Source organism: Larimichthys crocea, chromosome XX (genome assembly GCF_000972845.2).
Source record: "Larimichthys crocea isolate SSNF chromosome XX, L_crocea_2.0, whole genome shotgun sequence".
In the NCBI taxonomy this organism is placed as follows: Eukaryota; Metazoa; Chordata; class Actinopteri; family Sciaenidae; genus Larimichthys; species Larimichthys crocea.
The window spans coordinates 4,480,051-4,498,862 of NC_040030.1; the positions used below are offsets into that span (position 1 = coordinate 4,480,051).

The 18,812-nt window shown below is 43.1% G+C and overlaps 1 long non-coding RNA gene across 3 annotated transcripts in view; it reads left to right on the forward strand.

The window, feature by feature from the left end:
• LOC113748377 (uncharacterized) overlaps window positions 1-18,812 on the forward strand; it is a 136,439-nt gene that overhangs the window by 4,534 nt on the left and 113,093 nt on the right. The window contains exon 1 of one of the 3 annotated variants that reach the window (XR_003464310.1): window positions 7,831-7,895. The exons of the other annotated variants lie outside the window; for them this stretch is intronic. This is a non-coding gene — a long non-coding RNA (uncharacterized LOC113748377). Of the gene's footprint in view, window positions 1-7,830; window positions 7,896-18,812 lie in introns of those variants that run through there. 3 annotated transcript variants of the gene reach the window in all.

Genomic DNA, 18,812 nt, shown 5'->3' on the forward strand with positions numbered 1-18,812 from the left:
TGTGATCTTGCATCAATGCATTGCAGTTTTCTTCAATGGTTTCCTATTATCATATTTTGTATGTCTGTCTGAAAATGCTTTAGCCTTCAACTATCTCAGCAGTGTTACCAGAGATGATGTAACATTCACAAAAACTAGCTCTTCATTCCTCGTCAGTGCTGGCCTGTGTATCCAGAACATTCTTCTGATTACATCAAGAAGAAGAAGTCTGTTATCTGGGTGGTTGGGATCTCAAATATCCTCCTCGCCTTATTTTTGCAGCATCTAGTTATGTGTCTGGTCCTCGGTGAACAAACACTCCTAGATGGAGTCTTGTTCGTTCTGTTTCCATACCGACATAGGTTCCCCTGTTAGGATGCTCTCAATGGTACAAGAGTATTTGGAGGTGTACCTGTAATTTCTCCAAGCATCAACCTTGCCTTTCATCACGGAGTCAGTGTGCAGCACCAGGTCGGACCGTTGATATTAGGGTGGACATCTTCTCCCCCGATTCTAGCAAAAGTCCACTATCATCTCCTTATCTTGCAAACGTTCAGGAGGGGGTTGTTGTCTGTATCAGGGTACCTACTTCAGATATTCCTTTTCATTGTTTCCAGTGATCAGGCCCCCACAGCGGTCCAGCAAATCTCACATAGCTCTCTTACTAGTCCAGAGTACGAAGGGTAGTGTGGAGGATATGTCTTCGGCGTCTTCTGTTGATTGGTTAGGATGGTAACAAACGTTTGGGTCCAGTCCAGCAGCAGATGTATCCTTGACCCAGAGCAGCTCCAAGCAACTTTCCCTGTCAAGGTGAGTTCCACTGGGCGATAGTGATCAGGCAAGCCGGTCTTGGTGGACCTTTTGAAGCATGTGGGTATCACGACTGGCCAGGGAAGGTTGAGTCTTTGTGAAGACTGGGCACTAGTTGGTCAGCAACAAAGTTTGAGAACTCCCCCACTGATACCATGGACCTGCTGCCTTCCTGTGCTTACACGCTTGAAAGCTCTTCTGAATCATGCTCACAGTAATAGATGTGGAAGGTGCCTCCGCCCATCCGGTAAGCATCCTCTGCTTCATATGTTTTTTAGCTCATCTGCTAGACAGCATCAGCACTTGACAGGGAAGAGGGGGGTGGATTTGTAAATGCCCTAGTTTGTAGACCTTGCCATGTGCGTCTTGTGTCAGCTGTCTTGCCAATTGCAGAAATGCCCAGATTTCGAATCCAGTCTAGATCAGGGGGGTTTCCAGGAGCTGCCACACAGACTGATAAGGTGGTCTGGTGATCATCCATTTTTTGCATTAACAATACAACTTTTAGATCAAACGCACCTGAAACTGCCAAGTCATCGAAGTCAGTCATCCCGCTTTATCTCTTGCACAACTACCCCCCAATCACTCGTAATATTGGCTAAAAAACTAAAAGGTATCCATCAAGTATGTTTTTGTGGTGCTTAAATATGTATTTGTAGGATTTTTTATATAATCCAGTCTTCATACCTTCTCCTCTCTCACTCTGGCTCTCTGCAAGGTAGCAGGAAAGATTATGTTTGACAGAAACGTCTAATAGGAAACCACTGAGCTATGCCCTAAATACATTTTTCTGCGCAGCCTTGTTGATAATATCCAAGTACAACTATTACAATCAACAAGGCTGACACAGTGTACTGTGCATCTATTTTCAAGGCCTTAGAAAAAATCCCCCATTTAATCTGAACAAACGGGTAGCTGCTGCATTTCTATTTTAACAGCAGCTATTCAAAGAAAAACTAAGACTACTGTAATGAGTTGCAGTTTAAAAGAAAAAAGCTAGGACTAGACTGTAAGCAGGTTTTGCTGACTGAATATCCATATCCTCAAATTTACTTTTCTGCTGGAAGAGTGATCCCGCTCTGGATAGGGGACTGCCCATTGTTCGACAGGCCCGTTATTCCGTACCACAATTGTCAAAGAAACGTCCCATTGGACTGAAAACCCATTTGTCCAACAGCCCGAAAACAAATAGCTATTGCTCCTGAGGCCCATTGCTCTGAAAATACCAACCTGGTATCACGGCGAGATACTTTTCACGCTAACTGAGACGAAACACGACAACTGTGACTCCGCAATAACACATGTGGAACATCGTTGCAGTTTGGTCAGGCTGAGGCACCAAGACTACTTGGTACTCAACAACTGCGTGTCTTTTCGGAGCAAGGGCGTTTGTTTTCTGGGATGACGGCCATCAGACAAATGGCTTTCCGTCCATGGGACATTTTAAGGACTATTGGGGTTCAGAACAATGGGGCATCGGAACTATGGAAAACACATCTGGACAAAGCACTCGCAGTGCCTGTAAATGTAACTAGTAGCTGGACTGATTAAATCAACACCAGGGAAGGTTTAGTAGTGACATTTATTATAAGAGAACCTTTCCAAGGCCTCCAGACTTATAACTGCACTTTACTGATTGCACAACCATGTTAAGTCTGCATGAAAGACTAGTCCATGGTGGTAATTTTCAACCACATTTTATAATGGACAATAAATGCTGCGATACTGTAGTTATAGCATTGTTCTCTGGTATACAAGTGTAATAAATCTGATCTTCACAGGATCAGAAGACTGCTCGGCATCATTTTGATGTAGGATCAGAGTGACAGGCTGCCATCACTTCTCTTACTGAACCTCTCTTGCTATCACACTCAGAAACACCTGACTGACTCACAGCGGAGTTACAAAAATTGAACAAGACGTAGTGGACATTGCCTCGAAGTATGTTCAACCTGTGAAATGAGCTTGAATCATATATCACTCCGAGGGCGGCTCCATATTTGGGATTTGAGAATCAAGGCGATGGATGTGTCTTGCGCATTAAAATCAAGATAATCAACTGATAGACATACTTGATACTGGATACAGTACTGTTTACATGATGAAGAGATTGATTATCACGGAGCTTTATTCATTAGGAATAATATGCGCACACTTTCACAGAATCAGAAGGTGTTTCGGCTAAATTCTTTTTTAAGATCATCTTGTTTTCTTTTATATCGACAGGAGTTCGTCTTTTCTCTCAAGATCTCATCGCCCGCTCTGCCTCAGCAGCCGTGTGCTTTCCTCTGACCCTTTTTTGGCTATGAATCACCATCTGGACCCTTCAGAACATGTGTAACTCATGAGATTGGTTTTCTTTTCCATTTTAACTTAGTGCAAGTTCAAGGATGTCAAGGATACAGGTAAAAAAAAGCCAATTTTCCCTGCTGTTTGCGTTTGTTAATGCTTTGATATCGAGTTGTGCTGCAGTCCAGAGTAGAATTTAATATTTGGTGATACTTTTATACCACCACATTCATTACCAATGTGTTGGTGTGTTATTCTGTTTTAGGGATTGAATGAGGTCACTGATAGGCTCTTATGTCAACAATAAAAATAGCTGAAGAGTTCGACCATGGGAAATCACACTCCTGATGGAAAGGTTGCTATGTAGCCACCACTAATTGTCAGCTTGTCAACCATGTAGCTAATTGAACTGACTTAGGGCCGGATGCCAGGAGCCAAACCCGGCGAGGAAACCACCTCGGTAGCCGACTGTATTCTTTGTTACCACTGGTTTCCGAGGTTTGTTTGGTCCAATGCAACCCTGTTAATCCAGTTGTCATGCTATTGTTAACGCCAAGTGCTTTTCTACTATAACAAATCAAAATGCGAAAAACAAGAATCTCGGTTGCCATCTGCTCTGCAGGTCCAGAACCAGATTTAAACATTTCCTGTCAGAGTAGCAGATATATAATAATAATATAGACTACCCATGTTATACTCAACCCTACCTCTCTATCCCTCATTTCCTCTCTGCCTTTATACTATCACTTGTCCAATAAAGTAAAAAATGCCAAATTGCTGCCCCCTGAATGCTTTCATTCAGAGCATCTTTGTTGCCCACGAAAGTGGACGTCGTGTGCGTGTGCACTAGGAATTAGATGAAAAAGAAGAGGACCAAACAGAATTTTGTTTATATGTAGTCTGTTGTTGAAAGGTCATTTGTTTTTTTGTCATTTTCCTATGCGGCAAAGCAATAACTACTGCTTCCTTTGTAATTAGAGTCCCGCATTGGCTGTTCTGAGAACCAGCATGTGTATTCCCAAAACAGATGTGAGGCCTTTAACCTTATCAGTAATTTCCTGTAATACCAGCGGCTTAAACAGTAGCTGGAGCGAGTCCACACAAGACACACTCAATAAAAAATGGGCTGATTGTTTGAGGAAATGTTTTGGTTTATGCTGAACAAAAAAAAAGAATTTTAAAGGAGATAATAGCCTCGTCTTATGGCTTTTTTTTTTCTCCAGAATGTCATCATTGTTGCTTTACTTGTCTGTTACGAGTAGAGTGGCATAAGTTGGGTTTATTTTATGGCTTCCCCCACCACCACCACCACCACCACCCCCCACCCCACACACACACAGTAAAAAGAACTGAGTGATAATAGAATCATTGATGAATGAGCTGAATGCAGTTAGGGAAGCATGAAGAGAGAGAAGGGGCGTGTTGAGATTAACGTAGCACAAAGCAAATTGGGTTTGCCATTATTACACCATTCAGCTGCAGAAAGCCCCTAACCATGAGAGACAATGAGGCCTGAGATTCATAAAAAGCTCCATTAACGGAGCAAGGGAGTGAGGGCAGACCATCAATGGGTCCGTTTAATACCAAACATTTATAGATCTGTGTCTATGGCCTGTGGCGTGTAATGACTAGACTGCAGGGCTCCTGCATTCTGGGACATCCAGACCGCTAAATTAGGAATCAAAATAGATTCTTTGAAACCTCCCCTTCTCAAACCTGCTCACTTAAGTCTTGATCGTCTGACTGTGATCCCTTAAGATAGCAGGAACCTGCTATTCATTAACTTTTCGGGGGGGGGGGGGGGGGGGGCCCTACTTCGAAACAAACAGCTTCCTTAAAGTCTTTTTTTGCCTGTTTGTCTTTTTAATTAAGCTAAAATTCGATCTTCCTCACCTTCTTCTCCATCCGCTCTCACAATCTCCGACTTCTTGTGTTGTTCACTCGGATTTTTGGCATTGCAGGTGCGTCTGGAGATCAATGGAGTTGTCACCGACTCCATAAAGCCATCACCATAACCATAACACGGCCGCTATAATACTCCGCTTAACTGACTGAGAACACATCATCGCCCATTCGGGCTAATGTGCTAATACGTCTTGGCGCTAATGTCAACGCGACGGTGGGACTCTATGGATGAGGCCCCCAGCACAAACCAGATTATCAGTCCATCTGACTGTCTCTCAAATGGCAGAGTAGGGGAAATAGAGTGTCTCATTATCATCATCTGCAGACGGCTCTTCACTAATCTAGAAAAAAACGACGCCATCAGAGCCTGTGTATTTGCTTAGCGGGCAGGAGCATGGAGGGCGCACAGATTGGCAGACTCCAGTCACACACACTCATCACAAGTAGTGTCAGTGCTCGGCGCAAGGGCATCCGTCAGCGGTATATGGATACAAATGGTGGGTCAAGTTTCAAACTGAGTGAGGAGAGAGAGAGAGAGGAGAGCAATGAGCCGATTGGGGGATAGAGGTTTCTGGGATTGTTTATTGCTGAGCTGTAATTGGATAAACCTGGCGTCTAACCTCTTTAGGCCGTCACATTGCTTCATCCTCATGAGGCCAATCTCGGATGCCCTGATTGAGTTTATGCTCAATTGAAACTTATCAGCTTTTTTTTTTTCTCCTTCTCTGTTTTAAGAGTGCTCCAACGAAGAGGTAAGTGTGATGCACTGACTTCTTTTTTTTGCTTGTATGCGAGGAAGTGGCATTTTAATTTGGCGTTAAATCATCACCGAGGCATGCATTACATACATTACATTACATTACATTACATTGCATACATTGCATTTGCAGACGCTTTTATCCAAAGCGACTTACAGAGGAGGACCTAAGCTGAGAAAGGTGTAAAGGACACAGAGTAGTTGTTAGTTTTGTTAGTTTTTGTTAGGCAGGAAGCATCTTGAAACAGAAAGGTTTTTACAAGTTTTTTAAAGGTAGAAAGGGATGTTGCTGTTCTAGTAGCCGTTGGTCATTCCACCATTTGGGGACGACCACAGAGAAGAGTTTTAGTGACCTCGCTTTGCGAGAGGCGAGGTACAAACTAGACGGTTTGTATGAGCGGAGCGTAGCGCCCTGTCGGGACGTGAGCCTTTAGTAAGGCGCTGGTAGGCAGGGCAGATCCTGAGGTGGTTTTGTGGCTAGCGTCAGAGCTTTGTGTTTAATTCTGGCCGCTACAGGCAGCCAGTGCAGGTCGCTGAAGAGTGGGGTGACATGTGACCTTTTAGGTTGATTGAAACAAGTCGCGCTGCGGCTCTGGACCATTTGCAAAGGTTTGATCGCGCAAGCAGGTAGGCCAGCCAAGAGCGAGTTGCAGTATCGAGGCGGGAGCTGACTGTAGCCTGAATCAGGAGCTGAGCGGCATTTGGGTCAGGTCGGGTCTGATTTTTCTAATATTGTAACAATGCATAGCGACATGACCTCGCTACGGAGGAATGTGCTCAGAGAGAGAAGACGATCATCTAGTACCACGCCCAGGTGTTTAGAGCATGGTTAGGGGTAATGGTGACATACCAATTTTCGGTTGAAGTCATGGCAGATTGCTGCACCGTGGGAGTTATACCGTATGACACACAGTTTGGCTTTTTAACCTCAGGCTGACATCTGACATGAAGTTCTCCCAGGATGTTTTCACAACTTGCCAAGAAGTATGTTCAACTGTTGCAAGCACATATGTTCAAATCTACAGTAATTACCGAACGCCAACATATGCTTGATGATTTGTCATGAAGACTGGTGTTTATTAAAGAAATAAGAGGGAAATCATCTTTTTTATTTTTTTCTTGTATGCTACCTGATTACAGTTAACTCCATTAAGTCATGTCAATTACCGTAATTAGGCATGTGATGAAAAGCACGGTGAAGTCGCGCACTAATTCAAGGAATAATAAGATAATATACCAGTCGGTTCTGAGATGCTTGATCAAATCACGCTCTTCTCCTTGATGCAATTTGTCACCTTTAACAGAGAGAGCGTTCTCGGCAATAGATGAGATGAAATCATTTGGAAAGTTGAAAGTGGAAAAAAAAAGAAAAGAGTTTCAGTTTGGATATTTGTCTCGATTTATCGTTGCCGCAACAGGTGGCTCGTGCAGATGTTGGATGTTTTGAGCCAAGTGGTTGTCCCGTCTTCTGCCATTACAATGAATCACACGATGAGTAAAACAGTCCCGTTACCCAAAATAAGATGGACCTGGCTATTTAATAAAGACCATAGACTGTAATCTGATGCAACTGGGCCCAACAAAATGCCCCTTGAAGGTTGCACACTGTGACGATGCTTTCCAAAAATTTTCTAACTGCACTGCAAGATGCAAGACACCTTTTAGACCTCTTTGATGATTAAGGAGTTTTTCATGGTTAGATTTGATTATTTCCTTTCCGCTCAATGATTTGGTTCTTATTAGCATCACTAAACTGACTTGCCAATGAATTAGTGAGCTTGGTGTGTTTTTGCCGGACAGACCTGCACTGGCACACTTGGATAGACCTATTGTAATGGTTTTAGTGTTATTGTGTTTCCTGTTTTATTTTGTTAATATTCCCCTCTAATCATGTCTGTAACTTGACTTCCTGCCTCCGGTTTTGATTGCCAACCCTACCCTGTTAGTTTCACCTGATCCTGATGAGGTCCTACCCTCACTGTGTGAGTCTTTGTGCTCCTTTGTCTCAGGAATGTTGTTCCGTCATTTTTTTTCTGCATTTTCTACCTCGACTTTTGGACTTTCTACTTAAGATGTTTTCCGTCCTTCACAATTTGTTTGCCTGACTGGGCTGCCACTGATTCTCTGTATCGACTTCCGCCTGCCTCACCATCCAGTAAGCGTTGTCTCTTTGTGTGATTAAATCATTGAACTGCTTCCGCTCTGCCTTTGTTGCTGATTGGCTCCAATCCCTTGTGTTTGTGCTACCCTGATACTACCCATACTGATACCTACAACCAGTCAGTAAAATGTGTGATGTGTGGCTTTTCAAATCTGGACCGGTGACACTCCTCTGTCATGTTGTCAAACCTGATAAATGGTTGTTACTGGAAGTCATTGTGGCTTGGTTCCTGTCTGTCTCTGGTTGTGATTTTTTGGCATAGTATGTCACCCTTGTTCATAAACAAACATCTTTTTTTTTTATCACGTTCAAAGCCAAATACAAGCCATGCAAAAAAACTGTATAGAGATCGGGATCTGATCAGACTTCAGTTTGGACCTGAGACCCTGTTTAGGACGAGTTTGATCCTTGGGTTTTTGGCAGCTGCATCCCGTGCACACAGTTTTTCCCTCCTGACTCGCTCTGACACGCAGCACACACACACACAACACACACACACACCACACACACACACACACACACACACACACACACACACACACACACACTCGGACACACTCCCTCCAGTGTAGTGTGTTTCTTTCAGGTTCGTCCATTCACCTCTCCTCTCATGCTGATTCGAGCCTCTCTACCTTCCTTCCCCGTCATGATTACTTTCCAGAACCAAGGTGCTCTTTACATTTGAAGACCAATTTCTTCTATTGGATTAATTCATCAAAGTTGCCTCGGAGCTCACTGACCACTACAGCAGGAGCAGGGGATGAGACACGAATGTAGAGAGGCATGAAAGGCCAGTATCAGTAACTTTCTGCCTTTCTATGGACATTTCACTGAGAGCCATCATTTGACTTTCTGTAATGCACGAGAGGCTGCCCCGTGTCATCATGTTTCAACTATCTGAGCTGGGCTGTGACTCCCGACACAGGTAATGTCATATCCAGATAACTACAATCATGATATTAAAGCTACATCCACACAAGAGGATGTGCTTTTAGAGGGAATAATATAGTTGTTTATATATTAACCAAGAAGGGTAGTTCATGGATTGTATTGATGCGAATTGGCAAGAAGACTGTTGACACCTTTGTGGTTCAGCGTTTTTGTATGTTAATATCACGTTTCTTAAAAGGAGTCTACCTTAAAGGGATAATGTGTATTAAAAACTGAGGATTAAGGAAACGCAAGTGTCACCGCATCCCTCCAACCTTTTGACGTGTTCCCCATGGCGACTGGTTCAATACTCCTGCCCCGCTTAAAACATGTTCACAATGACTTCAGAGAACCCCTGACTTTCTTTCATCTGCACTCAGATGTCAGATATCCAAACTAAAGGTGCAAACTGTTGGAGAATTTACAAAGCATGTTCCACAGTGGATGAACCACCTCATCCATCAGAGCCGTCCTCAGTTTTCCCGACAAGATATCTCCTAATCTAAACGGACATTTGCGGCATTACTCAGTGCCAGTTAAAGGCGAAATAATAAGAATACTGTGTCTGAAGTATTCATGTTTCAGGACAGAATATCTGTGCAGGGTAGTCTCTGTAGGAGGTCTTACTTTAACCACTAACTGTCTAATTTGTTGGAATGGCATTTTTTTGTTTCATGCGGTTGGAAAGTTCTGATCTGTTACCTTGTGCAAAACAATAGCCAGCTTATTTTTGCTAGAAAGCAGTTTGGTTCTTTTTTTGTTGTTGATCTGACCATAATTAGGTTTTTATTGTTCTCATTTCTCCTTCATAACAACATTACCTTGTCGTAATCTACAGGATCACTAAGTTCTAGCAGAAGTGACGTTTGATTCAGCGTGTGGTTTACCCTCAGTTTACTGTGTTGTGCCAGGCTTTCCAAGAGTAATTACTGACTAACAGATGTCAACATCTGTCTCGTACCCATAACCCTTGTGTTTTGCAATCATTGCCTGTAATTGGTTTCAATATCCTTTCAATGATCTGCAGAACAGTTTTATTGGAAGGAGACGGAAAACCATAGGCCTCCTTTGCAACTTTGTATTACGATCAAGCCAAAAAATCTTTTGACTGTGAAGCGTTCAAAAGTAGCTTGTGCTTCATGGAGATTGGTGGCTGCGGTTAGCTTAGTTCACAGCTGGGGAAAGCCACTTAGAGAAACCTCTCAAACCATTCCTCCTACAAACAAAACTTTGTGTGTTCTAAACAGTCACATTTCCTTCACCAAAATATGATTTAATACACTGCTTCCTCCTCCATCCTATGCATGATTTGTCAAACTGTCAAATCTACAGTAAGACTAATCGAAACCGAAATTCTGTATTCGTATAAAAGGGCTATAACCGTACTTTGTGCCGGTCCAGATATTTAGTCCCACCAGGGTTCAATAAAAAAGGCTTAACAGTCCCAAATTCAAATACACAGTATGCCTTTTGTGGCTGCATATGAATCTCGGCTTATTAGTGCACTGAAAGGTAAATGGGCCAATGTGGCTTGGACGATCCTGCAAAACCAATCGACTTTCTCAAGGCGTACTACTTTTCTTCAAGGTTTTATAAAGTCTTCCACTTTTCTTTTCCAAATGTTTAGATAACTTGATAACTAATTTACCCACAATAACACAAGCGACTCAATGAGCTGAACTTGTTCAGCAGGGATGAGAGACTGAATATAAACCCTCGCTAATATAACCAGTTGTCGTCACAGAGGACTCGAGTGTAACATCTGCTGTCACTTCTCAATTGAAAACTACCCACACACACATAATTCAGTCAGTATTTTATTTTCCAATTTCCGCTGCTCTCATTGCTTGGACGACCGCGTTAACTTGTTCGCCTCCGTCTCCAGTGCAGATTAAGTTGTAATTGGTTTTTTCAAGAGGCCGGTGGGTTGAGCTGAATCAAAGGCCCTGTTGACTTCCCTCTTCGCACGACCTGGGGATATCTCCATGTCAGAGCTGCCCCCGTCTTTACCAACACAGACCTCCACTCTCTGTTTCCAACTCCCCACTACAACTACTGGTTGAGTGTGTTAGCCGGGTTTGCGTCCTGTTCATTACCAGGGTTTGATGCTGCCCCCAGATGACAGCTCAGCCCCTATATTACCTCGTCCACTCGGCAGATTTAAAATCAAATTAGCTGAACGGCTGAACGAAAGCCTTTAAGCTCCCCAACCACGCAAACGGAGACGAGAGCAGCAAAACATACCTTGATTATCATTCAAACCTTAGACTGAAGTGTCTTGCCGCACGCTGCTGTGTGCGTGCTTAGCCCTATAAATGAACAGATATTGTGTACAAGATAAAACATATTATAAAGAATCTGAATATGCACTCGTGTTATTTCATAACAAGCTCTAATAGTTCTCGCCGCCGCCGAATGCCCATCAATTCAACGACGCCGACTGAAAATGTGCTTGTCGTTCCTCTCAATTAACTTAAAGTCCTAATTGGAAAAGGCTAAGTAGCTGTCGTCTGTCTTCAGCGTGGGCCGGGAGGCAGAAGTTCAGTCGTGGCTTTTAAGACGCGTGCGCCTCTCTCCTGCTCGCTATGGTGTGATTTGCAACTCGACTGTCAAAGAAATGAATCACATTACTTAAGTCAGTCATTAAAGACGTTGCTATTCCTGTTACACAAAGTACTCAACAGCGGCGGCTCCCATGCATCAAAGCAAGCTTTTAAAGCTCTCACCTGTGACATCTCTCTTTTTTTGATTCGGGGCAAATCTTTGGTGGTTGTGCTTATTGCTGTTTTTTTTCCCCTTAGATTACCTGTCAGTCAAGCGGCCCAGGCAACTCTATGCTGTCTTTGTCCTTGGATTCTCTGTATAAGACATAAAATTGTGAGAAGCGGATGTGAGACGCAGGTTTCGGGACTTCTTCAGGGTCAATTATGTCTTAAAACCTGTCCCCTAGAGGTGCCGTACAGATGGGTTTTGGAATCTATTTGTCCAGCTGTTGAGATTTTCTGCACAGAATATTGCTGTCAACAGTGTTTCCTCGACAGAAAGTAGTTTCAAAGAATTGGGGACAGTGAGTCTTGGAGAGACATGTACTGTAGCTGAAATATGACCTTTCACCGCTGTTAGCACAATCTAAATTCATTGCGTATTCATCTGTTTGAATCAATCCTTTAAAGTTGCACAACGCAAGAGGTATGAATCCAATTTGAACATCCATAAATCCTGTTCGTGGCATCAGTAAACTCAGCGGGTGGATTTTTCTCTGACTACCTTGCCCCCTGACCAGCAAATGGAAATCTTCCTCGCTGTCATATTACCGACACCTCTGCACAAAGTCACTCTGCAGACGTCGCTGATCTCGGTGTCGTGGTCAGTTGTACATGCTGTACCACAAGGTAACTAATAAGGAGGAAACAGCCTGACGCAAGAAGTCCCAATATCTTGCCCCCATGCTGCTCCATTCACATGCCCACCCCTCCACGTCTTCCAGTGCACCCACTCTCTGCTGTAATGAGGGTCCCTGGAGCGCTGGGAAAAATCTGCCCTCTTCCTCTAACCCCCCGCGGTGTGTGTTCATGTGGCGTGTGCTCATTTGCTCCTCGACGTAGCTCCCCGGCAGATTTATGTCGAGTTTTAATGAAAAGGCTTGTACAATATAAACAGCGGTACACGGCAAATAGCAGTATTGGCTTACTGTGCGATGTGGACTGCAGTTTGAGAGGAGGTAGATTTGTTGTCTTGTTTGTCAGTGAGCAGAATTTCATTGAGGTGTTCGATGAAATGAGGTGGAATGATAAAGTATGGGTTAAAGGAGCTAAATGGGGTTTTAGTGAAGCTCTCCATGTGGCTGTTTCACACTTTGACACAGCTAGTAGAACCAAACTTTTGCCATCAGATTTTTTTTTTTGGCTCAAGACGAATCTTCATGACAATTATGTGAATCTATGAATACCACCCTGTGGGCACTGATGGTGAGAAGACACCATCTTGATTTGACATTCATAATCCTGTCTACACACCCCCATGCTTCTAACAAAGTAATCACAAAGAAAAAAGTATGATGCCGTTAGCGCCAAACCAGATTTTCACCTTCTTGTTGTTGCGATGTTCGCCAAACGTTTTCATTTGCATGTTTTTGATTGATCTAAATTTGGTCGCCATTTCTTCTTCTTGTAGTCTTGGCCTGTAATTGCCATTTGAAGAGTAACTACACCCAGGATGAAAATACAACTCTTGGCAGCTAGACATCGTGCTCTGTTCAGAAGATGTACAACGCTTCGAACTGTGATTATGGACGGTTGCCCACGAGATGCATGAAATGGATTTTCAGCAAGTTTACTGATAATTACCTTTGTCTCATGGTTGATAACAAAAGGGTAACTGATAATTTCACTTCTGTATTTCAAAGAGAATCTCGGCTCCACCAAGAATACCATTAATCTGCACTAGGAAGCTTGAGCTGGCTGGAAGTCAGACACAGAATCTGGTTGATTTTCAAAATAAAACACTTCATGCAAACTTAAGATTGTAAAAACAGCCAAATAGGAAACTAATTTAACTGCCACAGTTAATTCTTGTACATCCTTCTGCATTGAAATGCATTTAGTTTTTAATGTGCGAACGGGTGTTTTCAAGCTAAACCGTGGTGTCGCTTTGCTCTTTAAGGCATTATGCAGTTGCAGCCAAATTCAAATGACATGCACACATGTCAACTATGAGTGATCCTAATAAATGTGGTGACATTTCTCTTTTTTGGAAGCTCTACAGGAGCGCGATCAGTGTAAATGTCACTTCAAATCTTGCTCAATTCTTTCTTTCTTGGGTTTTTTCTTCTTCAGCCAGAACACAGACCTCCACTGTATCTTTGGGTAAAAACCAATATTAAAAACGCCAATATCGAGGATTGTGCAGAATTGTGGGACGTGTACACGATGACTAGTGTCTTGGGCATTACAGTGTTTTGCTTTAATTGTACCTAAAACAGCGATTTAACCGTAAAATGTGATTTTTCCAATGCGCTGATCTTTTGTCCCTTTCTAAATGTCATCAGGGGGCCAACTACAGCAAAAAACCCACACAAAAGAGTCATTGAGGCCCATTACATTACACAGATAGACTGTGTGGGTATGTCAAGGACTCTTGCATAGCAATTACTGTTAAAAAATAATTGATTGCATTAACCTGCCCTTTCACCATTTTACAAGTCCGATCCATATTCATAAGTGGCCATGTAGTGTGGGGTTTTAACCTAAGAGGAAACAGCGTAATGATTTTGTCAGGCCAGGATTGAATGGCTCAGTGGTGTTGGTGTTACTCATGGTGTGCTGCTTTTCAAGCATCCACACCACAACGGAAATGTCAGTGTGCGTCCTTTTTTCCATTGAGACGAACCTACACACAACAGATAAAGCATCCACACTTTCTTTTTTTCAATAAGCAATATGTTCTATATACTAAAATGTAACATGCAACAATCGAAGGCAACAAACCACTCAGCGTCCATCACGCAACAACAGTATCTGATTCTTGATCTAAAAAGCCAAACAGCTGGTCTAACATCCGTCAACAGCTTTGTCATCTCGACTTTGTAACTTTTTATCGCTTGCTTTCCGGTCGGCTCGAGAGGCAACGCGTCCGATGTGCTACAAACACCTTTAAATTAATCAATTGGATAACCACCCCACACCTTAACCGTCGCTCTCACTCTCTCTCTCTTTTCCGCATCTTTCCCTCTTCTTCAAGGCAGCACTGTGGGAGAAATATAGATTTGATAAGGCTGCTTGCTCTCACTCCACATCCACGCAGAGAAAATACATTTCCCCCCGGACGGAACGGAGTCTCATCCCTCCTCTCCGGTAAAAAAATAAATAAAAAAATTACAAAGCAGGCAGTGTCGGAGAATGACACCGTCTGCATCACTATCTCCTCCTCATCAGTCGCCATTCCCTACACCTAGTGTCCATGGGTTATGATGACAAGACTCCCAAACTGCTCAATCCACAATGTCTGGGGCTGCACCTGTCTGCCACCTTGCGTATAATTCATTATTATGTACTTATGGATTGCTGCACGCCTCACAAAGTGCAACTCTGATTCATTGCAAAGGGAATAGAAATCCTCTAAACCAGCTTTATTATGGAGAGCGCCGTTCTCCGCCACAGCGCCTAAGACAGATGCTTTGTTATGTTAGCACTTTACTAGTACCACTAAATCACTTGATAGCAACATAGCTGAAAAATAGATAATTATTGACGTTGTTTCTTGCCGTTTAATGGCGTGGCACCGGCACATGTAGCTCAATGAGTCGCAAAGGACCCTCGCTCTTTTATTCCTCCCTGCAAGCACACGCTTTCTCTCTTTATTAGATCTCGCAGAAGCTTCTGTTGGTGTGTTTCTCTTTCATCTTGCATGATTCTCTTTTGTCACTCCGTCTTGTCTTCCTGCCATTACATAGTTTAAAGAACATTTTTTTTCCCCTCTGCCCTGCATTGCTACACAGTGCAGTTGCATTTAAGCCATTAGTCTTAAAAATGTGTTTGTGTCGGTGCATAGCCTGTTGTTGTTCTTCCACCACCACCTCCTCCTCCTCCTCTGCTTTTTCTAAGGCTGATGTGCCTTTCATTACCGGGGTCTGACAGCACTGAGCCGAGTGGACGTCTGTTTGTCACCCTCTAATGGGGCTTGGCAGCCTACAAGGTGTGCACAACACCTCAGAGAGAGTGGCCTTCTCCTTCTGTCTCCCTCGGCGGAGGAAAAGACCAATAACACTACCCTCGCACGTTCAGTCCACTGTTCAATTTCACTTCACGTCCGCGTCAGTGCCGCGAATTGGATCAGGCACCTATGGACAAATTCAACGTCCAGTTGACTTGATGGGAATTGACCGAACCTTGCCAGGATCTCACACGGTGCTGGCTTTGATCCCGCTCCAGCTGTCAATTGCAATATACAGTTTAGAAGTAAGGCTATCTAATCCATTTTGAGTAAATCCTGCTTTTTGGTGTCGGCCTATCGACCCGCTCTCCGCTGTACTGTTGCTTATCTATCTCTGCTGAGCGAATGTTTTCATTTGATGGATTCCCAGACAGACTCATATTAAGGCCATGGGCCACCATTTGATACGATTTCATTGGACCCAAATAGGAAAACGTGGATTTGGCATTGTAATGTGGGGCCTTCATGTTGCTTACACACAGTGCAGACAAGAAACCATTGAAGATAGAATATTAGTTAAAGCACCTGTGGACAGAAGTCCAATTTTGTCTTGTGTTTAAGTTGGATTAGTTTGCCAGCTCCTCACGAATGTACCCTACTCTCTTTGCCTTGACTAGTTTATTGTGCTTCTCCACCATATTGAGGTGTGCATGCAGGTTGGATACAGTCTTTGAGCCTTTGTGTGAGATGTTGAGACTAACCGAACCAAAACCAATTGTGCTGATTAGGTAAAAACAACCGAAAGCCACATGGAAATGCGAGTTGAGTCACTGGTGCATCCCCTGTCTGAAGCTCTGTCATTTACTTCAATGTCAACATCAAAAATTAGACTGTTTTCACAAGAAAACCGCCAGCATTGCTCATTTGTTCAAAAAAACAACAACCTAGGTTTAAGATCTTGTGACAAGCCGCCCTCTGTGACCATGCAAATAATGACTTTTCTCTCTCTCAGAGGCAAAGATAGAAGTAATTTGATGTTGCTATAACACCAGAAACCCTCTTAAGAAAGAGGTCAGGATTTCTATTAATCATGATCATGATCTTTCCCTTGATTCACCCAGTAGTATTTGTGTGCACATGGTGTCCAGGATTACAGATTTGATGAAGGAAAAGTGGAGAGTAATGACATACTGGATTAAAGCTCACAAAAATTCCACCGGACTGAAAAAAAGACAGATGTTTTGACCTTAGCAGGTCTTCATTGGGCAAACAAAAGCCTTCAAAGGGCTGATGACCTGTTATGATGAAAACGTGTCTGGATCCACAAGCATAGAGGTAGATCAGACAAGTCCGGTTTATCAGTTTTGTACTAGTTTGCAAGGGAACTGTCCAGGAAATGGGGAACCATATTATTAGACTTGACGCCGTCAACAAGTAGACCTTCCTTTCCAGTGTACGTATTATCTATCTATTGTCCAGTACTCTTGTTTTGGATCTTGCATGGATTATCTTGTTGTGTCTGAAAGTTCCTGAGAAATCCCAAAAATTGCGACGTGGTTGATAAACGAGGTGAAAAAGTGAGGATGAAGGACAAACAAGAAATACTGATGCCGTTTATTAGCTCGCTGACTTTTCCACAAATTCAAATATCTTTTCTCATAAGTCGCCTTCCATACTACCAATGAATAGTCTGCAGTTTTCTGAAGATGTGACGTAAACCCTTGGTAGTCCATGGGATTGAGATCCACCGCTCTAGGAGACATTGTTCAGTTGGGGTGTCAAAACCAAGGCAGGTCAAACAATGAGGTATACAAGGAGAAACGGGGGGGAAATGGAAAAATTCTGATGGAGAGTGAACAATAGGAGACAAAGAAAAAGAGAGGAGAGTAAAATGATTAGAAAGATATCAGAAGATGGAAATGGCAAAGAATTGGGTGAAAGAGAGAATAGATCCAAACCCTGTCTTTTCTTCTCCAGGCTGTCAGAGCACCACAATGATTGGCCTGTAGCCTTATATCAACACATTCAGACCAGAGTCTTATTAATCCACTACCTTAATTTGATGGCACGGAGGAGGGAGGACATGGAGAGAACCAAATGGAAGGTGGAAGGGAAAGAGGAGAGGGTTGAAACATGATGTGGGAGTTAGAAACCTGCCTTTTCTCTGCTCAGAGATGAAAGGTTAAAAAGCCTGATAGATCTTTCCGTATTTAAATGCACCTGCGTGCGCACCTGTGTGCGTGTATGCCAACGCATTTGTGCAGCGAGTGTTTATCTGCGCGCCGAGTGTGTTAGAGTGGGGAAATGCTGGCTAATAACAAGATGTTCCTTTGAAAACCGCGGAGCATTCATCCCGGTGTGTTCTTTCAGGCGAGCGACACGCGGGGCGAAATGTCAAACATTAGAAATAAACAGCCTTGTCATGACAACTCTTGACGGAGAGAACAATACCGGAGAGAAAGTGAGAGAGTGATGGATGTAGCGAGATGGAAATAGAAAAGGATGGAAAGGCGAGAAGAAGAAAAAAAGGAGGGAGAGGGAAGATGAAAACACTTCCCTCTGAGTCAGCCTGCCAGTCCCTCCTCCCAAAGCTGCTGAATGTTTTTTTTTTGTTCCTTTCACCATCCTATTGTCTCTTTCTCTCTGAATCTTTTTTCTTGACTAACACCATGGAAAAACCTCCTGGTGTCTCACTCGGCTGCTTAACAATCCACACATCATTAGCGGCTGGCTAGGTTTCCTTTTTTGATTTGTGTCTCTGATCTGCTTGTAATGCCAGCGACAGTTTGAGGATAATTTTGGTTTTTATTAGCATGTAGGAAGGACGGCAAAATGTCATTTGTGTAAAATGCACAGCTCAGTTTTCATTTATGAATTCAAAACGTCTCCCTTTAAGCTGAACAACAGAGGGACAGACTGTGGTGATGTGGTGAATCCTGGAGCTGCTCCATAGGCAGTAAATAATTGAACAACTGTTAGGACACACCAGACATTTGTATTTTTTCCTGGGATACAGGGACAATTTCTCCTTCACAGCTGGAAGCCCTACATTCAAATAAAAAAAATAGAATTTGCAAATCATATCTCACATAATGGACGTGACAGTCCGTTTCTAATTAGCTTTTAAAATTACTCACCATATACAGGATGGGAATTTTAAGACACAGAGGTGTCGGGGTGGTTAATGTGGGAGAAAATCTCTGACGGAATTGGCTTTGTAACCTTTGTGAGAAAAGCTGTGATAAAGGGTTTTTCTAATACACCTTGATGTTGCCATACCATTGCCATTGTAGACAAAGCTTCATTAATGCTTCTACCCTACCAAAAAGA